Below are 22,988 nucleotides of genomic sequence, written 5' to 3'. Positions count from 1 at the left end.
GTAAAGAGTTGATTGAGTTCAAATAGGCCATTAGGTTAGGCCCTAATATGACTGGTGTCCCCTTAAGAGGAGGAGATTGGGACACAGACAGGTACAGGGGGAAGACCATGTGGACACAGGGAGATGACAGCTGTCTAACAAAGCCACGGAGACACCAACGCTGATGACACCTTGCTGTTGGACCTCGAACCTCCAGATCTGAGAAATCAATGTCTCTGGTTTGAGCGGCCCACCTGGCAGCCAGTCCTGTAAGTGGAGCAGAAGGTGTGGGAGACGGGGGCTCGAGGAAAGGAAGCCATCCAGGCCCCGGGCCCCGAGGCAGCAGGCCTGAGAGCAGACGGGGTTCCATGGGGAAAGGCCCTGGGAGGCCCCTACCCACAGAGTGTACGGAGTACCCTGATGAGGGGAGAGTTACCTTCAGAAGCAGACAGCACAGGCACTGCACCCCACACAGGGTCACCGGCCACCCAGGAGAGCAGAGACGGAGCCACAATGAGCCGATGTCAAAGTATGCGAAGCAGGAAGATTTCTCCAGCGGGCAGCTGGCCTGGGTGGCGCCCACAGCCACAGAGGCACCTCCCCCCCCTCCACCGTTAACATGCCATGAGCACCAGGCCCAGGACACGGCCTTCTGAGCCTGGACAAGAATTGAAGTCATGGGTTCTAGACCAGCTCTCCCGACCCAGTTCCAATCACACCAGCATTTGGGCATCTAGAATATGAGAAATCGGAGCTAGCTGATTTCTAGGGTCCCTTTTAGTACTAAAATTATATGGTTTTGATTCATAATGATTCATAGTGAGTCAACAAGAAAAAGGTTAAATTATGTTCTGAATATGCTAGTTAGGAGAAGAGGCAAGCCTGTCCTCTATTGTGTAAATGTTTCAAAGTTATTGGAAACTGAAATCTGTTTTGTTGTTTCCAGATGAAAGGTTCAGATAGGGGAAAATTGATTTTACTGGAGCTTCTCACCCGCCACGGTGCACAATGGGCACAAACTGTACCTGTCTCACTTGTGTTTCTTCTTCAGAGCCTTCTGGGCACAAGGAGATTGCAAATTGCGCCTTTTCAAGGTTAGCATTCTGAAGCCAAAAGAACATATTATAATTGTGAGTATAATAGCACTTAAAGTTGACATGCCATATCTAATTCCAGTTTTCTTTCAGAAATAGGATTATCCCAGAAAACAGAAGTTGGGTATTTACAATGTGGTCAGCACCTTCTTTCCTAAGATCTCAGTGCTTTCCAAATATCAAGAATCTCTCTGTCTTAAACTTATTTAAAAATTGCAATTAATTGCAAAATTAAAAGAAAGGGATTTAGTGGTTGTATCTCTGTTCCCTCCCTCTTAGCTAAAGCCACATGACATCTTCATTTTTCAATTCATATCCCTCCAAATAGACAAGAGCACCAACACAGCGCCCACAGATACCTACCCACCTGACCTACAGCTGCGGAACCCAGGGCAGAGTCCAGAGGAGGGAGAGACCTGGTCTTTCCTGAGGACATGCCCCTCTCTCCATGGTTCTGTCTCCTTGACCCTCACTCACCAGGATTTCCTGGACTCCGAGTTCTTCTTTCTTATGCTTTGTTGGTTCGGTCATTCCTTTCCCATTTTATCCTGAGATGAACAATCACTCTTAAAGGAAAAGAGTAGTTCAAAGAAAAAGAGTAGTTCTCTCAGTTCGAATCCACTGGCACACTGGACATGCTTGCTTTCTGTGACCTCCTGGGGAAGGGAGCACTCCCAGAACTCCTGTTGGCGAGGGCAGCAGAGACCCAGGTTCATCCAGCTCCTCCCTGCCCTAAAAAGGACCTGGGACCTCCCCCAGGTTTCTCTCAAGGGACCACAAATCCTTCTGTTTACATTGACTCATTCAACAAACATTTGTCAGAACACTAATGTGTTTAGGTAGACTCATAGAATGTTGGAGTTTCGAGAAGACACAAAAATAATCTGGTTCAATGCTTTCATTTGGTGGTGAAAACCTAAAGTTCTGTCGACAAAAAGGGTCAATTCTGTAAAATATTTAAAGAGATTTATTCTGAGCCAAATATGAGTGACCGTGGCCCATGCCACAGCCCTCAGGAGGTCCTGAGAACATGTGTCCAAAGTGGTTGGGGCACAGCTTGGTTTTATACATTATAGGGAGGCATGAGACATCAATCAAATACATTTAAGAAATACATTGGTTTGGTTGAGAAAGATGGGACAACTCAAAGTTGGGGGTGGGGGCCTTCCAGGCTATAGCTAAATTTAAACATTTTCTGGTTGACAATTGGATGAGTTTGTTTAAGACCTGGAATGAATAGAAAGGGAATGTTCAGGTTAAGATAAAAGATTGTGGAGACTGGCCGGGTGCAGTGGGTCACACCTATAATCCTACCACTTTGGGAGGCCGAGACAGGTGGATCACCTGAGGTCAGGTGTTAGAGACTAATCTGACCAATATGGTGAAAACCCACTTCTACTTAAAATACAAAAAAACTAGCCACGTGTGGTGGCAGGCGCCTGTAGTACCAGAGGTTGAGACAGGAGAATTGCTTGAACCCAGGAGGTGGAGGTCACAGTGAGCCAAGATCGTGCCACCGCACTCCAGCCTAGGCAACAGAGTGCGACTTCATCTAAAAAAAAAGAAAATTATAAGATTGTAGAGACCAAGGTTCTTTTGAAGTCTTACTGTGGCTGCCGTTAGAGTCAACAGATGACAGATGTTTCCTATTCAGACCTTTAAAAGGTGCTAAACTTTTAGTTAATCTCATTAGGATTGGGAGGGTCTGGAAGAAAAAGATCTAGCTATGCTAATAGAGATTCTTTACAGATGCAAATTGTACCCCACAAAGGACAGTTTTGCAGGGCCATTTCAAGATGTGGCAAAGAAACATGCTTTGGGGTGAAATATTTTTATTTTCTTTGACTGTCTTGTAATGCCAGAGTCAGTTTGGAAAGTAAGTCACGATATATGGATTTAAATAAAATCCATCTGATGAGAATTTATAGTTTGTAAGGCATGACTCCCCAGACCCCTTAGATAGGAATTTGGGCAAGATAAAAAACATCAGAGTTTAGTCCTCAGTTCCTAGAGAAGGGACTTGCGCGGTGGAAAGGTTATGAAATATGTTCCTGGCACTACAGGACTGGAATCCAGCCACTTAAGTCCTGGCCTGAGCATGCGAGGGTTCCTGTCTTTTCCTGCTGGCCATAGCTTCAGGAGCGGGCTGTGCAGCTTCACGCGTCAGGCATGTGCTGTTTCCAAACTTGAAGGCCCGCCCTCTACATGCCTGACACCCCAGGCGGTAGCTCTTTCACTGGCACATCCGTGGGCTTTGATGAGGACGCAGTCTGCTCTTCTGCACATGACAGCCATCAACACTGAGATACCAAAGATAGCTTTGTGTTCCCCCTTCACCCTTGGACTTCCCTCCGGCCCAGGAACCTGACTTTCCACACATCAAGAGACCAAAAGAGACATTGCTTAACTTTTGATTTTTTCTTTGAAAAAAATTTTATAAAATATAACATAAAATTTATCATTTTAACTATTTTTAAGTGTACAATTCAGTGGCATTAAGTACATTCACAGTGTTGCGCAATCATGACTATTCTCTTCCAGAACTTTTTCATGATCCCAGAGAGAAACTCTGTCCTCATTTGCTATTGGCTGCTCTGTATCTCCAAAATTCTTATGTTGAAGTCCTACACCCCAGTACCACAGGATGTAATTGTATTTGGAGACATGGTCTTCCAAAAGGTAAGTAGGTCAAAACAAGGTCATTGGGGTAGGCCTTAATTTCATATGACTGGTATCGGTATCCTTATAATAACAGAAGATTTGGGCCAGGCACGGTGGCTTACACCTGTAATTCCAGCACTTTGGGAGGCCGAGGTGGGCAGATCACTTGAGTCAGGACTTCAAGACCAGCCTGGCCAACATGGTGAAACCCCATCTCTACTAAAAATACGAAAATTGTGGTGGCACATGCTTGTAGTCTCAGCTACTCGGGAAGCTGAGGCAGAAAAATTGCTTGAACCTGGGAGGCGGAGGTTGCAGTGAGCCAAGATCGCACCACTTCACTCCAGCCTGGGCAACAGAGCGAGACTCTGTCTCAAAAATGAATGAATGAATAAATAAATAAATAAATCAACCAGGAAATCTGGACACAGCCACGCCAGGCACAGAGGAAAGACCATGTGAAGACACAGGGAGAAGACAGCCATCCACAAGCCAAGGAGAGAGAAATCCAACCTTGCTAGCATCTTGATGTAGGACTTCTGGTCTCCAGAATTCTGAGAAAATGCATTTTACCATTTTAACTATTTTTATTTAACTATTTTTTTTAAGCCAGCCAGGTTTTGGCATTTTGTTACAGTAGCCATAGTAAACTAAAACACCGTTAAATAATAACTTCCTGTACCCACTGTCTCAAGCCCCTGGTAACCTCTATCGCATAGTCTCTATGAATTTGCCTGTTCTAGGCCCATATAAGTGGATTCATACAATATTTGTCCTTTTGTGTCTTGCTGATTTCATGCAGCATGATGTTTTCATGATTTATCCATGTTGTAGCATGCATCAGTACTTATTTCTTTTTTTGTTGTTGAGACGGAGTCTTGCTCTGTCACCCAGGCTGGAGTGCAGTGGCGTGATCTTGGCTCACTGCAACCTCCGCCTCCCGGGTTCACACCATTCTCCTGCCTTAGCCTCCCGAGTAGCTGGGACTACAGGCACCCGCCTATATTTCCAAATAACATTAAATTGTATGGATATGCCACATTTTGTTTATCCATTCATCTCTTGATAGATGTTTGGGTAGTTTCCATATTTTGGCTATTGTGAATCATGCTGGGTTAGCTTCTGATTTTCAAAATAAACCAAGATAAGAGTTTAAGAGAAAGAGATATAGGATTTCCAGAGCTGAGTTTATGTCGTAAAAGAGTTTAGAAAATTCATGATAATGTAAGGTCCTGTTTTCTCTCTCTAGACCGGGGAGAAAATGTGTTCACCTTGCCAGCGGCCCAGACAGAGCTGATTTATGAAGACAGGACAGTTATAATGGAGCAAGAGTAATTCATGCAGAGCCAGCTGTGTGGGAGACCAGAGTTTTATTATTACTCAAATTAGTCTCCCCAAGCATTCGGGGACTGGAGTTTTTTAAGGTAATTTGCCAGGTAGGAGCTTGGGAAGTGGGGAGTGCTGTTGGTCAGGTTGGAGATGGAATCATAGCAGGGTTGAAATGAGATTTTCTTGCTGTCTTGTGTTCCTGGGTGGGATGGCAGAACTGGTTGAGTCAGATTACCAGTCTAGGTGGTATTAGTTGATCCATCCAGTGTAGGGTCTATGAAACATCTCAAGCGCTGATATTAGGTTCTACAATAGTGATATTATCCCCAGGAGCAATTTGGGGAGGTTCAGAGTCTTGAAGCCAGAGGTTGCATGATCTCCAAACTTAATTTCTAATCTCGTAGCTAATTTGTTAGTCCTGCGAAGGCCAACTAGTCCCCAGACAAGAAGGGGGTCTTTTCAGGAAAGGGCGATTATCAATTTTGTTTCAGAGTCAAACCATGAACTGAATTTCTTCCCAAAGTTAGTTTGGCCTATGCCCAGGAATGAACAAGGACAGCTTCTAGGTTAGAAGCAAGATGGAGTCGATTAGTTCTGATCTCTTCACTATCATACTTTCCTTAGATATAATTTTTGCAAAGGCAGTTTCAATCCCTCCCTTTGAGTTTCATAGCATCTTATTCTTAAGGTGTGGGCTATGCAGATGGGAAATGGCCATCAATCACTCTGGCTTCTTCCTCCTGACAGGGGGCATAGTGGGGGTAGGAGTTGACTTCCAGGTGAGAGGAGTAGAACCACTTTGTAGTTGTCTGAGTGTTTTGAGCATACTTGCATAGGCTGGGCTGGGAGTCCAAGAGTTTTTGTTGTTGTTGTTGTTGTTTGTCTGTTTGTTTTGTGAGATGGAGTTTTGCTCTTGTTGCTTAGGCTGGAGTGCAATGGTGCAATCTTGGCTCATTGCAACCTCCACCTCCTTGGTTCAAGCAATTCTCCTGCCTCAGCCTCCTGAGTAGCTGGGATTACAGTCATGCGCCAACACGCCTGGCTAATTTTTTATTTTTAGTAAAGACAGGGTTTCTCTATGTTGGTCAGGCTGGTCTTGAACTCTTGACCTCAGGTGATCCACCCACCTCAGCCTCCCAAAGTGCTGGGATTACAGGTGTGAGCCACCACACCCAGGCTCCAAGGCTTTTATGACAAAAGTGTTAGTATTCCCATCTATAGTTTTAGCACAGATTTAAGTGGACAGTGTACTATAAGGTAAATAATGAGTTATAGGATAAGGAGTATAATTCTCAGTTTTAAAAGTAAAGATTTGAAAATATTAGTTTGGAGACCTGTAGTCTATAAATAATTTAGGATTAAGTCTAAATTGAAGAAAAATAAAAATAAAAACTCAAATACAACCAACAACAGGTGTACTATAGTTTTTGGAACATAATTTTTCTCTTTCCAATCCTTATTTTTATTAAAAACAAATCATAATAGGATTGACTTGTTTGTAAAATAAATTTTAGATTTATTATACTTGGCCTGATTATTTGTATAAAGTGCAGTAAGAATAGTTATTTTTTACATAGGCTTTTAAATTTTGCTTTGATGGAACTCTGTTCCATAAGGAATCCCAGATAAGACTTTTTGAAGCCAAGTCCTGTCATGGGTTTGTAGCCTCAAGTACCTATGAGTTGGGTAAATTCCTCTTCTCTTGAGCTCCCAAGATAACATGGGGCACCTGGGCCTGTTAGAAAGTGACATTCTTTATTTATCACAGGTCAGGAACACTGTATAGGGACTGTGTGGACAAGGTATGAGGCCGGTATTCTCAAGGAGTTTTCACTGGTTCTACAAGTCAAGTTTGATTCTTTAAAGGAAAGTATGTCATTCTAGTCAGAGTCTTGGTGAAATAACCAGTTTCTCTAATTGTGTTCTGTTGTAAAATAACACTTTTATTGTACTTATGTAAATATCCATATTGTCATAAGTAAAGAATGCTCACAAAGGTTTTTAAATTGTGGAGAAATTAGGTAGAGAGAAAAAATATATGTTCTAAATTTTTTTTCACAGGAGTATATTGTATTCAATTGTTAAAAGCTGGAAATAGTTCAAAAGAAAAGTTTCTTTTGATCTGAAAAATGAAAAGGGTGAGCAATGTTTTAAGCAAAAAAAATTTAAAAAGATTACTTCAGTTTTCTATTAGTTCGGTCCATTTAGTTAATTCTCATTCTGTTTGATATTCATTAATATTTTAGTTCTCTATGAGTCCTGAAAGGTTTTTTCCTTTAATGTTATAGTCTTTAAAGTTATCAGAAACTTGTACTTAAGAACACTTGTCAGAGTTTTATAGTTGATTATAAAACAAACTTTTAAAGAGGACCAAATCAAGACAACAATTTTCTGTGGATGACAACAAAGTTTTAGGGAAGCCACGGTCAAAGACACAATTAACAGAGTAATTTGTTACCTCTGTGGCACACAATAATTTAACATAACAATTATAATTATTACTGATGACATATACTGAGGCATATCAGAATTATAGGACTCTTGTATAATTGTGTATATACATACTAATAAATTTATATGCACATAAACCAAAGAAAATTAAACACCATTTTATATTTTATGTTTCCTGTATGATTTTACATTAAATAAGTCAAATATGTCTTTTTTGGACTTTAGGGGACCTAATTTTTTTTTCTTGTTTTTAACTTAAGTTTGATTTTGGAAGGTTGGTTAAATATAAAGATTTAAAACACTGGATATTACAAAATAGAATTCTAGGTTACCATAAGTCATTTATTTAGCCAAAATGATAATTTTAAAAAGGGGAAAAAAACCCTTTATTCTGATGGAGAAGAGACTTGGCTTTCTAAGCAACAAGACCCAGTGAATATAGTTTGAGGCCAGTTTTCTCTCCTCTCTTCCCTCCCCTCCCCTTATTTTTGTAGTTTTCTTAAAAGGCAAACAAAAATCTTTCAGTGTCTCTCAATATTACGTAAAAATCTTTTTCAAAAGAAAAAAACAAATGTCATGTTTGTATTAGTGCATCTTTAATGCTAAAGCTAGTTTTTGATAAAATCCTATAAATTTTTCCAGTTTTAATTAGTTTGACCATAAGATTTGTATAAGCCTTTTATAACCCTTTATAATTTTTTTTATTGCAAAACAATGTTCTAAGAAAACTCTGTTGTGCTTTTATTCAAATGTCCAATTTAAGGGAGAACTGAATGATGTCAGTTTAACTTTAGTCAATACGTTCACACACAGAATCTTTTACAACTAATTTTTAATGAACCTTCCATAACTTGTTCAAACCTTTAGATTTTGCCTACCCTGCTTAAAACAATCCTTTAAGTCTCTAAACTGAGGCAAGAAATTCACACTCCCAGATCTTTTTATAATCTTTTTTATACCAAAAGTACATTCTGCTTTCCTTACACACCTTGTGTGTAGAACTGTTTATTCAGTAGTCTCAAATAAGTGTTACACTGTTAACTCTTAGCAACTTTATTTTTGGTAAAAAACCTGGTTAGTAAGTGATAATTATATACCAAGTGTGGACGTGGGACACCAGAAGCTCTGTATAACTTTCCAGTATAGTTAGGGGGCACAGTCAATTTCACATGTCCCAGGCCTTATTTCATTGTAAAGTAGGCAGGTTATACAGTAAGAGTCATAGTGGCATTTTATAAAGTATTTTATGAAGCATTTAGGAGGCCTAACAACCTTTGAATTGTACAACATTTCTTGTATAAATTCCCTTTCATGAATGTTTTTACAACTTACACAGACCATCTATGACATGTTTAGACTTTCTGTCTTGCACTAAACATCTCTCTTTTTAAATAGCCAGTGAATTTACTTTAGGACAAGAATTTACAGACAAGATATTTTCTTATATAAAATCTCTTTTCATCATAACCTTTTTTTTTTGTATATTTAGGGAGCATGGTTAATTCTACATTTCTCTAGGCCTTATCTAGAATTTAATGGCTTCAAGGTAGATAAATTAAACAATTTTTGAAAGTCAAAGAAACAGTTTATGACTTTAAAGCATTTAGTAAACTTAATATCTGACCTAATTTAGACCAAATATCTAAATTTTGAAGATGTTTTTATTTTACCAATGATCTTTAAAACTGGTTTTATTTCTGAAAGATTATTAAAATCATATGAACTAAAAGGCATTAGTTTTAATTTTCCTGACAAAATATTTAAGTGTTTCTTTCTTTAAGCCAATTGATTAGAGCTCTTTTATATAAACAATACATGCACAACACATATAAATACAGACAGAAGATCCAGTAGTTGTAAGATTGTTTTCATTTGCCAGTTCTTTAAAGTTTCTTAATTGGATTACTGGTTTCAGGGTGGAGCCCTTCAAGGGACAGGGTCAGGAGAGCCTATGGTTTTTAGGGGATAATAAGTAGGCACAGCTGGAAGGGAAGAAAAAAATCCCCAAAGTTAAGGGTCCCATTTTTATATTGTATCCCAGAGCCTAAAAAAGAGGGAAATGCCATTACACACCAAGGCTAAAACTTCTGCCATAATGTAAAGAAATTGCTGATGCTCCCAAAAGTCACAGAAAAAAAATGTTAGGTAACATAATATCAAACCAACCAAAGCCTTAGATTTTGAGAGAAATTTATCTGCTTCCAACTTACAGGGTTCCATGAGAAAAACAGGTTTTTTTGGTTTGTATTTTGTTTTTTCCAGAATGGAAGTTGTTAGAAATTATCTTAAGTTTTCTCATGTGGGCATCAAGAGGGCAAAATGGAGAAATAATTCAGTTGACTGAGAAGAAAAACAAACAAATAAAAACTTTTTCTTAAAAACAACCAAGATCCAAGAAGAGAGAGAGAGAGAGAGAGAGAGAGAGAGAGAAAGCCCTTTAAAAAAATAGAGAGAGAGAGTGCTTGGATATCTGTTTTTAATTAAGCTGATTTTAACCATAGAGCTCTTTTAATTTTTTAAAAAATTTCTTATTATCAGACTCTAGTCAGGATAGACAATCAATATTTCTGACTTTTGAACTTTGCCATAGGTAACCTCTTATGTGAAATTGGTAAGACTTTGTTTTGTTTTGTTTTGAGACAGAGTCTCACTCTGTTGCCCAGGCTGGTGTGCAGTGGTGCAATCTCAGCTCATTGCAACCTCCGCCTCCCAGGCTCAAGTGATTCTGCCTCAGCCTCCCGAGTAGCTGGGATTACAGGCATAAGCCATCACACCTGGCTAATTTTTGTATTTTTAGTAGAAATGGGGTTTCACTATGTTGGTCAGGCTGGTCTCAAACTCCTGACCTTGTGATCCGCCCGTCTTGGCCTCCCAAAGTGCTGGGATTACAGGTGTCAGTCACAGCGCCTGGCCGAAATTAATAAGTTTTAAATAAGGTTATTACCTAACCAGGGACACATAAGGTCTCCCAAAGAAACAGTAAGCAGTTTTGTTTCTTTTCTTTTTTAAAATTAAAATCATTTTGAGAATCTTCCCAAAAGTAGTTCAGAGAAAGGAAAATTCAAGACAGGAAATCAAAAGCTTCCCATGACAGGAAAAGAATCAATAAATGGCAAAAAGTTACACAAATGACAAAACAGAAAGGACTCATTCTCTAAGCCAAGAACTGAATCTGAGCCACCTGTCAGAAGACAAAGCCTTGGCTACTGAGCTACAGAATTGAGTGGGGTTTGTTGTTCACTCCAGAAGGAGCCTAGAGGAGTCCATTTCAAGCTTGCAAAGGCTTTTAACTGTTCAAGATTATTTTTAGGGCTAACTATGACATTAACCCCAAAATTCTAGACTAAGGTATCCCATGTGGTCACATGGTTAAGCTCTGAAGGACATAAAACAAAGAGAAACTTCATCCAGTTTTGGTTTCATGGACCCCCAGTAAAGTTTGTAACTCACCAACCTGCCAGGCTGACTTGAAAAGCAGGCTTATAGGGGTTCTGTGTTCACATTTTATCTTGTGATAACCCTCTCTCTATTACAGAACAACACAGAAAGGCAAGTTCATAGCACAAAGTATCCAGGTTTGTTATACCCCAAGACTAGTCTCACAAATCCTTTGTTTCTATTAAGCAAATGTTTCCAGAGGAGACAAACAGTGATGTTTACCATTTACACTGAAATACACACACATACACATGCAGAGAGAGAGAGAGAAGGATACCAGAAATTGGCTGGTAAGACATTCTTACCCTTTTTGCCAGCATACTAGATTTCCAGGTTCCCTTTCTCTGCAGCTTCCGGAAGAACAAAGGGGCTTTTGATTACCTTGTTCCCTGTTTCTTAGTTCTGGGGGTCAAGCCACTTTACAAAAAAAAAAAAAAAAAATTCACCATTTTCTGTTTATGGAACCTTAGGCAAAAGATTCTTAATTTTGCAAGATGCTGCCCAGCAGGCTATGGGGAACCAAATTAACATTTTCCCTCCCAGTAAAAGACACATAACAAAATACACACAACAAATATAAATAATAAATACATTAAAATAAATACACTACACAAAATAGGCAAAATACACATAACAAAACAGACACTAGTCACCTCGTTCAGCACCCAATATTGACCTGGCAAGGCTTAAACGTTCTCCTGTTGGTCCTTGTCTGCAATTCACTCACAGGGAGGAGAGATAACCTCCAGCCAGGGACCCTATGCCATCTTTAGGGAGCACAGAACGGACAGACAGCCTCCCTGAGTTAGGCCTGCTGGACGTCCATCAGCAATTCCTTCAGGGTTCTCCTCTGCACATAAAAACACACATAGGCACAGGGTAAGATGGCCTTCACGACACAGATTCTAGACTTAGTCTCAAACCAAGAGTATTCCTTCAAACAAGTCTCCTATTCTCCATCCAATTAGATACCCCATAATGGGGCTACAGACAGACACCCTGAGAGGCTACCATGAGACAGCAGCACCTCCAGAGAGGCCAACAAAGCAGGAGAAGGAAGGGGCTGTTGGCAGCATCTAGAATGCTCACCCAATCAGACACCCCACCGTGAACTACAGACAGACACCCGCAGTGGGGCTACAGACAGACACCCTGTGACAGGCTACAGTTATGGGATGTTTCCCCAGAATTATTTTTCCGTTACAGTTAAATCCATGTTCATTGGGTCAGCAGTGCTCCGCTGGTAGAGGCCGGTTCCAGAGTCAGCCTCCAGTTCAAGAGAACTAGGCACCTGCTTGGACCGGCCTCTGGATCCATCACCAGAGGGGGGCTACAAAACCATGGGCAGCCACAGGGGCAATCCCAAATGAGCCCCCAAAATTGTAACTGCCAAATGAGTTCACCTTGTCCACTGCCCAGAACCGATGTATCAAGACAGGAGAAATGTAATGGAGAAGGTAATTCACACAGAGCCTGCTGTGCAGGAGACCAGAGTTTTATTGATATGCAAATCAGTCTCCCTGAGCGTTCCAGGATGAGAGTTTTTAAAGATAATTTGGTGGGTAGGAGCTTAGGAAGTGGGGAGTGCTGATTGGTCAGGTTGCAGGTGGAATCACAAGGGGTCGAAGTGAGCTTTCCTTACTGTCTTCTGTTCCTGGGTGCAATGGCAGAGCTGGTTCAGATTACAGGTCTGACTGATGTTAGTTGATTCATCCAGTGTAGAGTCTACAAAATATCTCAAGCAGTGATCTTAGATTTTACAATAATGATGTTATCCCCAAGAACAATTTGAGGAGGTTCGGACTCTTGGAGCCAGAGGTTACCTGACCCCTAAACCGTAATTTCTCATCTTGTAACTAATTTGTTAGTCCTACAAAGACAGACTGGTCCCCAGACAAAAAGGGGGTCTTTTCAGGAAAGGGCCATTATCTATTTTGTTTCAGGGTCCAGCCATGAACTGAATTCCTTCCCAAAGTTAGGCCTATGCCCAAGAATGAACAGGGCAGCTTAACAGTTATAAACAAGATGGAGTCAATTAGGTCTGATCACTTTCACTGTCATAATTTCCTTAGTTATAATTTTTGTAAAGGCTCTTTCAAGTGTGTCAGAGGAGACCTACTGCCTGTTGCATCAGCCTCCTGTGTGCAACCTTGACTGGGGGCAGCAGAACCCCCCAAATAGGTGGATATCCAAGCATGGGGAAAATAAGGGCCCCATGTCCATGGGGACCTCCCAGGGTTCCCTGAGCCACCAGGACCTGAGTAGGGGTGCCTGGGTGGGGGCCAGGCAGCAGGGATTAGGGCAGGTTTGTAGAGTTCGGGTGATCCTGGGAGGGCTCAGGGAGCAGCCAAATGCCTTCTCTGGTGACAGGAGTGAGCCCCTTCCTCTAATCAGAGGGACAAAGTCATACAGGCCAAGACATTAGCAGCCGTGTGTGAGAGCGGCCAGAATTTTTTCAGGGTACCTCCTCAGGGGTCTGTGGGGAGGAACTTCCCAAAGGACCGTGGGCATCAAAGGTGTGGCTTATCTAATTCAGATGGAGAAGCAAGGCTGAGGTTCAAGTTCAAAGAAGGATAGCCAGAAACGTGAAAGTCCTTGATATTTACAAAGGCTATTTCTTTCTTCCAGCCCTGATTCAAACTCCTTTCTGCCTATTATCAAAAGAAAGAACAAACTTGCATAATTTAAACAAATTTAAAAATAGGTTCCCTTTTGACTAAGAGAGATTAAAAAAAAAAATTAGTTCCTCTCTGCCTGGAACAGATATGAGGGAAATGTCAGTGGATGGAAATTGCAATGAGCTCCTATGGAATTCTGGGAGATTGGACATGGACCCCGGAGCGATGCTGACATTTATTCATTATTCTGCATCATGGTTTTCTCATCCGTAAAGCAGGAAATGGGGACAGATGTTCCTCACGGCCCCTGTGTGGTTCTGTATGGGGAACTGGTTTCATGGGTGTGGATTTTTTTTTTTTCTTTTTGAGACAGGGTCTTACTGTCACCCAGGCTAGAGGTCAGTGGCATAATCATGCCTCACTGTAGCCTCGACCTCCTGGTTCAAGTGATCCTCCTGTCTCAGCCTCCTGTGTAGCTGGGACCACGCCCAGCTAGTTTTTTTAATTTTTATTTTTGTAGAGATGGGGTCTCCCTATGCTGCCCAGGCTGGTCTCAAACTCTTGGGCTCAAGTGATCTTCCTGCCTTGGCCTCCCAAAGTACTGTGATTACAGGCTTGAGCTACGGCACCCGGCCCTGTGTGGGGAACTTTTTAATAAATATGCTCTAATACAGTCATTCTCCAGGTACATCACGTGGGAACTTAGAAAGGTAAATTCTCAGAATTCCCCCCGCCAACTTACTGAGTCAGAAACTCTATGATTTAACAAGCCCTCCGGGGAATTCTAGTGTATTCTAGTATATTCTGAAGTTTTATAGCCACTGCTTTAATAGAAACGAAGTTTGAGTCACAAAATTTGTGGAATAGGGCCTCACCACTTTACTACTAGGCAGATAATAAGGAGTAAATAATACTTATTTCCAAAAAAATCAAAGAATATTGGAAAGAATACATTAGACACATTAGCTTCAGTACCAGAATAAGTTTTCACAAACAATTTATAAACGTGTAATATTTTCCATTTAAGTCAATAATAATAATTTTTAATTACATTTTATTTTGTAGAGGCAGACTCTCACTATGTTGCTCAGGCTGGTGTCAAACTCCTGGGCTCAGGCGATGCTCCTGCCTTGGCCTCGGAAAGTGCTGGGATTACAGCAGAGAGCCACTGAGTTTGACAAAGATGTTTTTTTTTTTTTTTGGGGACTGGAGTCACGGCTCCTGTAAAGCCCAGGCTTCTGGAGTGCAGTGGCGGATCTCAGGCTCACTGCAAGCATCCGCCTCCAGGAGTTCAGCCATTCTCCTGCCTCAGCCTCCCGAGTAGCTGGGACCACAAGCCCGCCGCCCAGCCCAGCTAGTTTTTGTATTTTAGTAGAGGCGGGGTTTCACCCGTGTGTGGGATGGTCTCGATCTCTGACCTCGTGATCCACCCGTCTCGGCCTCCCAAAGTGCTGGGATTACAGGCTTGAGCCACCGCGCCCGGCCCCAAATATTATTTTTTTAAAGAACCAGCAGCACGGTTAACCAGACACCCCTTTCTGGTTAAATGTGCAATACACAAAAAGTTTTCATAGTCACATAATAATTTACTTATAGAGCTCTATGCAAATTATTTTTCAAAGTTATATCACTGAGTTTTTTAGGGGGATAACTCATATAACCAAATGGGTTAAGTACACGGGTTGTATAGTTAGTCACAACGTTGTGAGAGTAAACTATTTTTTTAAAGGCAACTAGATAATATGCAGCTGTGTACAGATGTGTTCCCAGACTAATTTTCTTTTTTTTCTTTTTTTGAGATGGAGTCTCACTCTGTCACTCAGGCTGAAGTACAGTGGTGGGAGCTTGACTCACTGCAACCTCTGCCTCCCGGGTTCAAGTGATTCTCCTGCCCCAGCCTCCCGAGTAGCTGGATTTACAGGCGCCCACCACCATGCTCAGCTTATTTTTTTGTATGTTTAGTAGACATGGGGTTTCGCTACGTTGGCCAGGGCTGAAATTACAGGTGTGAGCCACTGCGCACGGCCAGTTCCCTATTTTTATCAGTGCACGTTAACTCAATTCCTCACCGGTATGCAAGGCTGCCCTTTTCTGAAGGGTGCTAGTGGCGAATCCATTGAAAACTCCACTGATTGTCTTCCCCTTGGGCCTCTTCAAGATGGAAAGATGGAAGGATTCAGGTGGGGCACAGTGGCTCATGCCTGTAATCTCAGCACTTTGGGAGGCTGAGGTGGGCGGATCACCTGAGGTCAGGAGTTCAAGACCAGCCTGGCCAGCATGACGAAACCCCATCTCTACTTTTTTAGTATTTAGTAATAATTTTTGTATTTTTTACAAAAATTAGCTGGGGTGGTGGCTTGCGCCTGTAGTCCCAGCTACTCAGGAGGCTGAGGGAGGAGAATCGCTTGAACTCTGGAGGCAGAGGTTACGGTGACCCGAGATCGCACCACTGTACTCCAGCCTGAGCGACACAGTGAGACTATCTCAAAAAAAAGAAAAAAAAAAGAAAAGAAAGAAAAAAGATTCTACAGTGAGCACAAAGGTGAAAGTCACCTTGAATGCTTTTACCAATTGAGTGTGGATGAACTAATTCAGAGCATTGCAGGCCCCTGCTACAGGAAACTCAAAGTTCCCAAGCAGTGTTGAAAATGCTCAGGCTACTGGGAGGCAACTGCCTTGTCAGGGTGGCCAATGGTTTCCCCGTTGCCAAATCGGACAGTTAACTCCAGTCCTTGTCTGACTGGACGTCTGCGGATCCCTGCCTCCTCTGTAATGCTCTTTACCCTCGACCCAGGGATCCAGGACGCCCTACTCTAGGATCATTTCCTCTGCCTCATTCATCACTCAGACTTCTTCATTTGTTCCTTCTCTTCTCCCTCCTCTGAGTGCTGCAGAGCCCGGGTTTCTATCCTCAGACCTCTGCCGTGCCTGCTCTCTGTCCCAAAGCAGCACTGCCAGCATCCGCAAATAAAAATCTAGCCCTCCTATTCATAGTAACATCGAATTTCAGATCAATGACAAAGAGTTTTATGGCATAAGTATGTCCCAAATATTGCATGGCCCCAAATATTTACTTAGTTAACAAGTAAAAATTGCACAAGACATACTTATGCTAAAGGGCCTTCACTATTTGTCTGAGTCCAAATGTCACTGGGCATGCTGGGTTTCATTGGCCAAGCCTATGATGATTTCACACAGTTTCATGGTGATATCATCTATGGTGACTCCTCCAAAAATGTTTATCTCTAGCCTAGATCTCTCTCCTGAACAGCAGACTCCTGCTGCCTCCGGCCCATCGCCACTCGGGTAATGAAAAGGTGTCTCAACCCGAACATGTCAAAAACAACACTCATCGTTCCCCCAATTCCTTGCCATACTCACAGGTAGTCTTGTCCCCCCAGCTGCGCACCCACAAGCCTTGCACTCAGCCTTGACTCTGTTCTTCTCACACCCCACGTCCAATCTGCCAGGAGGTCCTTGGTCCTCCTGGGCTACCCCAATAGTGCCTCTTGCTGGTCACTGCAACCACCTCCCATTCCTTTCCCTGCATTGTCCTGTGCCTTACATGGTTTTTTTTTCTCAACATGCCAGCCAGAGTGACTCTTTTAAAACATTTATCATGCCATGTCACTTTTCAGCCCATCGCCCTGCGGCGGGTTGCCATGTTACTCGGCATAAAAGCCCAAGGTCCTTGCTCTATCCTGCAAAGCCCCTGTGACCCTGTGGTCTCGGAACCGTGACTCCTCCCCTCTTCCTCCAGACCACTCCCTCTCCCGCAGCCTCCTGGGTGCTCCCACCAGCTAGCATGCTCCTGCTGCAGAGCCATGGCCCTGGCTGCTTCCTTCCTCCCAGAATGCTCTTGGCTCAGGTGTGCATCATGGAGATAGCTCCTGCCTGCCCCCAAATCGCTGCTCAAACCTCACCTCGGTGAGGCCGGCGCTGACCTCATCACTGACCTATTCACATTCCAAACTGCTCACCTCCCAGGACTCCTCCCCAACTCTTCTTTATCATTCTTCCCAAAATATCCATGTCTAACTTATTAGGCAATTTTTTTATTATAATTGTCCTTTGTTTTCAGTCTCTTCTCAATAGAAAGGAAAGCTCCACAATGCCCAGAGTCTGCTGGGTTCCCTGAAGAATGCCAGGCTCCCAGAAGAGGGCCTGCCTCCCCACAGGCACATGTGTGTGGAATGAATGAATGAATGAGTGAATGAATGAGGCTTGTGCAAACTAAGCTGCTTGCAGGAGACACCTGCTCCTTCTTGGGCACTGGCTGAAATCATTTGTAGAACTTAACCTTTGACTCTTCTCCCCACCTGCCTCCTCAGTGCCTCGCAGTCAAACGCAGGTGGAAGAGGGGTTGCCCTGTACCTCCAGCTAGGTGGGACTCCCCCGGAAAGAGTGACTTCTCACCACTAAGCCACCTCAGCCTTTTCCAGAGACAAGCCTTCTCTAGGCCAGTCATCAGTGTCACAGCTACTTCTTCTTGGGATTTGTGGCTCTATATTCACATGTAAGAGGCCAAGGCACCCACAGGGAGCCACATGCACCAACAGAATACACTGAAATCAATCTTGCTGCGACTGGGGCTACAAGCACGGTTACTTGGCTCACCACAGGTATTTTTGTTCTTTCTTTTTTGTTTATTTATTTTTTTGAGACAGGGTCTTGCTCTGTTCCCCAGGCTGGAGTGCAGTGCTGTGATCTCGGCTCACTGCAACCTCCTCCCAGGTTCAAGCAATTCCCCTGCCTCAGCCTCCCAGGTAGCTGGAACTACAGGTGCACACCACCACGCCCTGCTAATTTTTTTGTATTTTTAGTAGAGATGGGGTTTTGCCATGTTGGCCAGGCTGGTCTCGAACTCCTGACCTCAAGTGATCCGCCCACCTCAGTAAAGCGCTGGGATTACAGGCATGAGCCCCTGTGCCTGACCATTACAGGTATTTTCTTAAGTTGCCAGTTTGAGTTCTAGAGGATCCTGGGAATGTCATGTTTTGGGGGACGAAATAAGAGAGGAAATTATCATGATTGCTTGCTAAAATGACTTGTGCATCTGGACAAAAAAGAAAATGCAAGGGAGACAAACCCCTGAATGTACTTAGTGAGAAGGTGGAGTAGGGAAGGGGACGTGGTGCCCGAGGCAACAGGCTTTACAGTCTAACTTCCCCGGGGTTAGGTCCAGCTCTACTTACCCTTATGGGAATCCTTGGCCTGTCTGAGAACTTCTTAGGGTTAGGGCCTAACTGTCCTGGAGTTAGGTCCAGTTCTGCTTCCCCTTGAAGGAAGTTCTCAGCCCCTCTGAGCCTCCGTTTCCTCTTCCTTAAAACAGGGATGCTGTATCAAAGAATAGCTTTGTGAAACACAAAAACAAAGGAAGTACGCGTGCGATGTACTTAGCACAGGTTTTTAGTTGTTCTTCCCGGAACAGAGTATACAACAAACTGCAGAGACTCTCATTCTTTGGGATTTAATTCTTTGGGATTTCAGCCGGCTGCTGGGTTTCTGTGTTGTTTTTCAGCTTTATTGAGGCATAATTGACAAATAAAAATTGGATATATGAATGCATTGTAAAGTGCTTACGAAAACCAAGTTAATTAATATATCCATCACCTCATAGAATTCCTATTTTTGTGGTGAGAATGCGTAAGATCTACTCTCAGCAAATTTCAAGCATAGAATGCATTATTAACTGTAGTCACCATGCTGTACATTAGGTCTTCAGAACTTATTTTTTAACCAAGTTTATACACTTAGACAAACATCTTCTCATTTCCTAGATGCTGGGTTCTAAGAAAACAATATAACAATTTTCCCAAGAAAAAAAAAAAAGAAGAAATTCAGGCCAGGTGTGGTGGCTCATGCCTGTAATTCTAGCACTTTGGGAGGTAAAGGTGGGGGGATCGATTGAGCCCAGGAGTTTGAGACCAGCCTGGGAAAAATAGCAATATCTTGTCTCTACAAAACAAAACAACAACAACAACAAAAACTAGAAAAAGTAGCCAGGTGTGGTTAGCTGGGCATGGTGGCGTGTGCCTGTAGTCCCAACTACTTGGGAGGCTGAGGTGGGAGTATTGCTTGAACTCAGGAGTTTGAGACTGCAGTGAGCCTTCATCTCAAAAAAAAAAAAAAAAAGACAAAGAAAGAAAGAAACTCATTTTCCTTAAGAGTTTGCTTTTGCCTTAATGAATGTTACTTAATGTTGTGAATGTTTAGAAATCAAGTAGCAGCTTCTGCATGAGACCTCTGCTCAGCCAACATACTTTACTGTTCCCACAAAGATACTACAGGATCAGGCTGTAATCTCAAAGCAACGCTCCAGCCAGTGTTCCTTTTAGACAAGTTATATTCATGTAGGACGTGACCTCTTTCTAGAATCAAACTGAATTACGTAAGTAGTTCTTGGCAATATTTATCAAGCCGGTCTTCAAACGGTTAGTATCAAGTAGCAGAGGATTGATAGAATATATTTTTTGCTGTTAAAAAGAATACTAAACTGTATGACATATTGTTATAATAAGGAAAAGTGTCATAACAGACCCAGGTGAAAAACAAAAAAAACAAAAAAAACACCAGAATAATGGCAAAGGTTGTCTCAACAAATGCAAACTATTAGAGTGTATGCCAATCATATCACATAGGCCAGGCTTACCTATGATAGTGTTCCTGAAGCCCTTTTCAGAAACCAAAGCTAGAATCCATTTCATTCCTGGGTAACCTGAAAAAAGATATTTTAAAATTAGTATGGGACTGGGAGAGACTAAAATCTGTTGTTTTGGAGGGAGATCTAGAGTTTTCTCTTGGACAACAGATGGAGAAGTTGGAGTGAATACTTTTTAGCTTTTTTATTGAAATCACATGAATACAAAAAAGGGCACAGACCATAAGTGTACACATATCAATGAATTTCCCCAAAGTGCACACAGCCATGTAATGACAACCCCAAACAAGAAGGAGAATATTACCAGCACCTCCAAAGCCCCCTTCCTACCCTTCCCACTCCCCACCCCACCTGCATCTCCAAAAGTAACCACAAAGACTTGTAACATTATCTTGACACATAGAGCCATTGTCCCCAGTTTTAAACTTATGTTGGAATCATAGAGTGGTAATTTTTGGTGTCTGGCTTCTTGGGGTCCAAATTATATTTGTGATATATTTTCATGTTGTTGCATTTAGCTGAGTTTTATTCATTTTCATTGCTGAGTGGTATCTTATAGCATAAGTATGCCACAATTTATTTACTTGTTCTAGTTTTTATGAATATCAGTTTGTTTGCAGTTGTTCGTGCTCTGTCACCCAGGCTGGAGTGCAGTGGCATGATCTCAGCTTACCACAACCTCTGCCATCTAGGTTCAAGCGATTCTCCTGCCTCAGCCTCCCATGTGGCTGGGATTACAGGTGTGTGCCACGATACCCAGCTAATTTTTTTGTATTTTTAGTAGAGATGGGTTTTTGCCATGTTGACCAGGCTGGTCTTGTACTCTTGACCTCAAGTGATCTGCCCGCTTTGGCCTCCCAAAGTGCTGGGATGACAGGCATCAGCCATAATGCCCAGTCCAGTGCTGTTTTTAATGGTGTATTCTTAAATGTGGAAGTGCCAGGTCACAGGTATGCCTATCTTCACTTTAGGAGAACCTGTTCCATGACTTTCCCATACAAGTTGCATTGCTTTACTTTGCTCCAGCAGTGTGAACTCCTGTTGCTTCACATTCCTGTCAACAGCAGGTGTATTTCATCTTTTGTATTTGAACATTTCTGATGGATATGTTCAAGTGACGCTGACCATCTTTTCAAATGTTTGCTGGTGGCTGGGTGCTGTGGCTCACGTCTGTCATCCCAGCACTTTGGGAGGCCAAGGTGGGTGGATCACTTGAGGTCAGGAGTTCACGACCAGCCTGGCCAACATGGTGAAACCCCATGTCTACTCAAAATACAAAAATTAGCCAGATGTGGTGGCGAGCACCTGTAATCCCAGCTACTTGGGAGATTGAGGCAGGAGAATTGCTTGAAGCTAGGAGGTGGAGGTTGCAGTGAGCCGAGATCACACCACTGCACTCCAGCCTGGGTGACAGAGCAAGACTCCGTCTCCAAGAAAGAAGAAAAAGAAAGAAAGAAAGAAGGAAAGAAAGAAAGAAAAGGAAGGAAGGAAGGAATGGAGGGAGGGAGGAAGGGAAGGAAGGAAGGAATGGAGGGAGGGAGGGAAGGAAGGAAGGAAGGAATGGAGGGAGGGAGGGAAGGAAGGAAGGAAGGAAGGAAGGAAGGAAATAAGATAGATAAAACTAACACTTAGAAAGTCCTTAAGCTTCACATGTAAGGTATAAAAATTAAAATTGGTGTTCATCAAAATTGTAAAATTTTCAAAACATTTTTCAGGCATTAGCAAAGTGGTGACGAGTATTGGTACATTCAGTAGTGCATGTAATTAGTCACAAAACCCTCTTCTTCTGGGACTTCATCTTAGAAATGTAGCCAAAAGAAGAAAAGTGTGTGTGTTGTCGTGGTGGTATACTATAGAGGTAAAGTGTATGATCTTCTGAGTTAGGCACACTGGACTTGAAATCCAGCCTCTGATATTTACTAGCTAACCTGGAGGAAGTGACAAAACAAAGCTAAGCTTCAGGTCCTCATTTATAAAATAGAAAAAAAATATATCTGACACAAAGTTCTTAGTGCCCATTACATAGAAGCAAGTGCCACTGAAGAATGAGCCACAGTAGGTGAAGACTGGCCATGCACAATATCCCACAGGAGGGCAATTAAGAAAAATACTACATGCTAAATAGGTAGAATACTTGAAAACTATCAAGAAGATAATTAGGACAATTCTGGTAAGTAAATGTGTTTAGGTTGTGCTAGGTAAAAATATGGTAACAGTTTTATATATCCACTATGGTTATAGCTAAATAAAGTATGCATGCATATAGAGAAAGACTAAAAAAGAATGTGATAAAGAAAAAGGAGAAAGTTGATTTTATGGAGACTTAAAACTTTTTCTTAAATGTATGTATAATATATAAAAACCAAGAATAAAAGTGATGTCTAAGAGAAACTCATTGGAGTTATAGGAGTGGAAACAGAATGTCCCAACTGCCCCTGGTAAAAGGTGACACAGCTGGGTGCAGTGGCTCACACCTGTAATCCCAGCCTTTTGGGAGGCCAAGGCAGCAGGATCACTTCAGCCCCGGAGTTCGAGACATGACTGGACAACATGGTGATACTTCGTCTCTACAAAACAAAATTTAAAAATTAGCCAGGTATGTTGGCTCGTATTTGTAGTCCCACCTACTCAGGAGGCTGAGGAGGGACAATTGCTTGAGCCGAGGAAATTAAGGCGGCAGTGAGCCGTGATTATGCCACTGCACTCTAGCCTGGGCAACAGAGAGAGGCCCTGTCTCAAAAAAAAAAGACTCAAGTG

The 22,988-nt window shown here is 42.3% G+C and overlaps 1 long non-coding RNA gene across 1 annotated transcript; it reads right to left on the bottom strand.

Annotated features, from left to right (window-relative positions):
- Positions 1–988: 988 nt before the first annotated feature.
- Positions 989–20,572, bottom strand: LOC103884121. The gene is made up of 3 exons (XR_002521836.2): positions 20,223–20,572; positions 18,766–18,907; positions 989–1,639 (listed from the first exon to the last, which is right to left on the bottom strand). It is a non-coding gene; the product is annotated as an uncharacterized LOC103884121 (long non-coding RNA).
- Positions 20,573–22,988: the final 2,416 nt, after the last annotated feature.

This window comes from Papio anubis, chromosome 6 (assembly GCF_008728515.1).
Source record: "Papio anubis isolate 15944 chromosome 6, Panubis1.0, whole genome shotgun sequence".
NCBI classification, from domain to species: Eukaryota; Metazoa; Chordata; class Mammalia; order Primates; family Cercopithecidae; genus Papio; species Papio anubis.
Note: the sequence above shows the minus strand (reverse complement) of the source record. Positions and strands in the feature narration are given on the sequence as shown.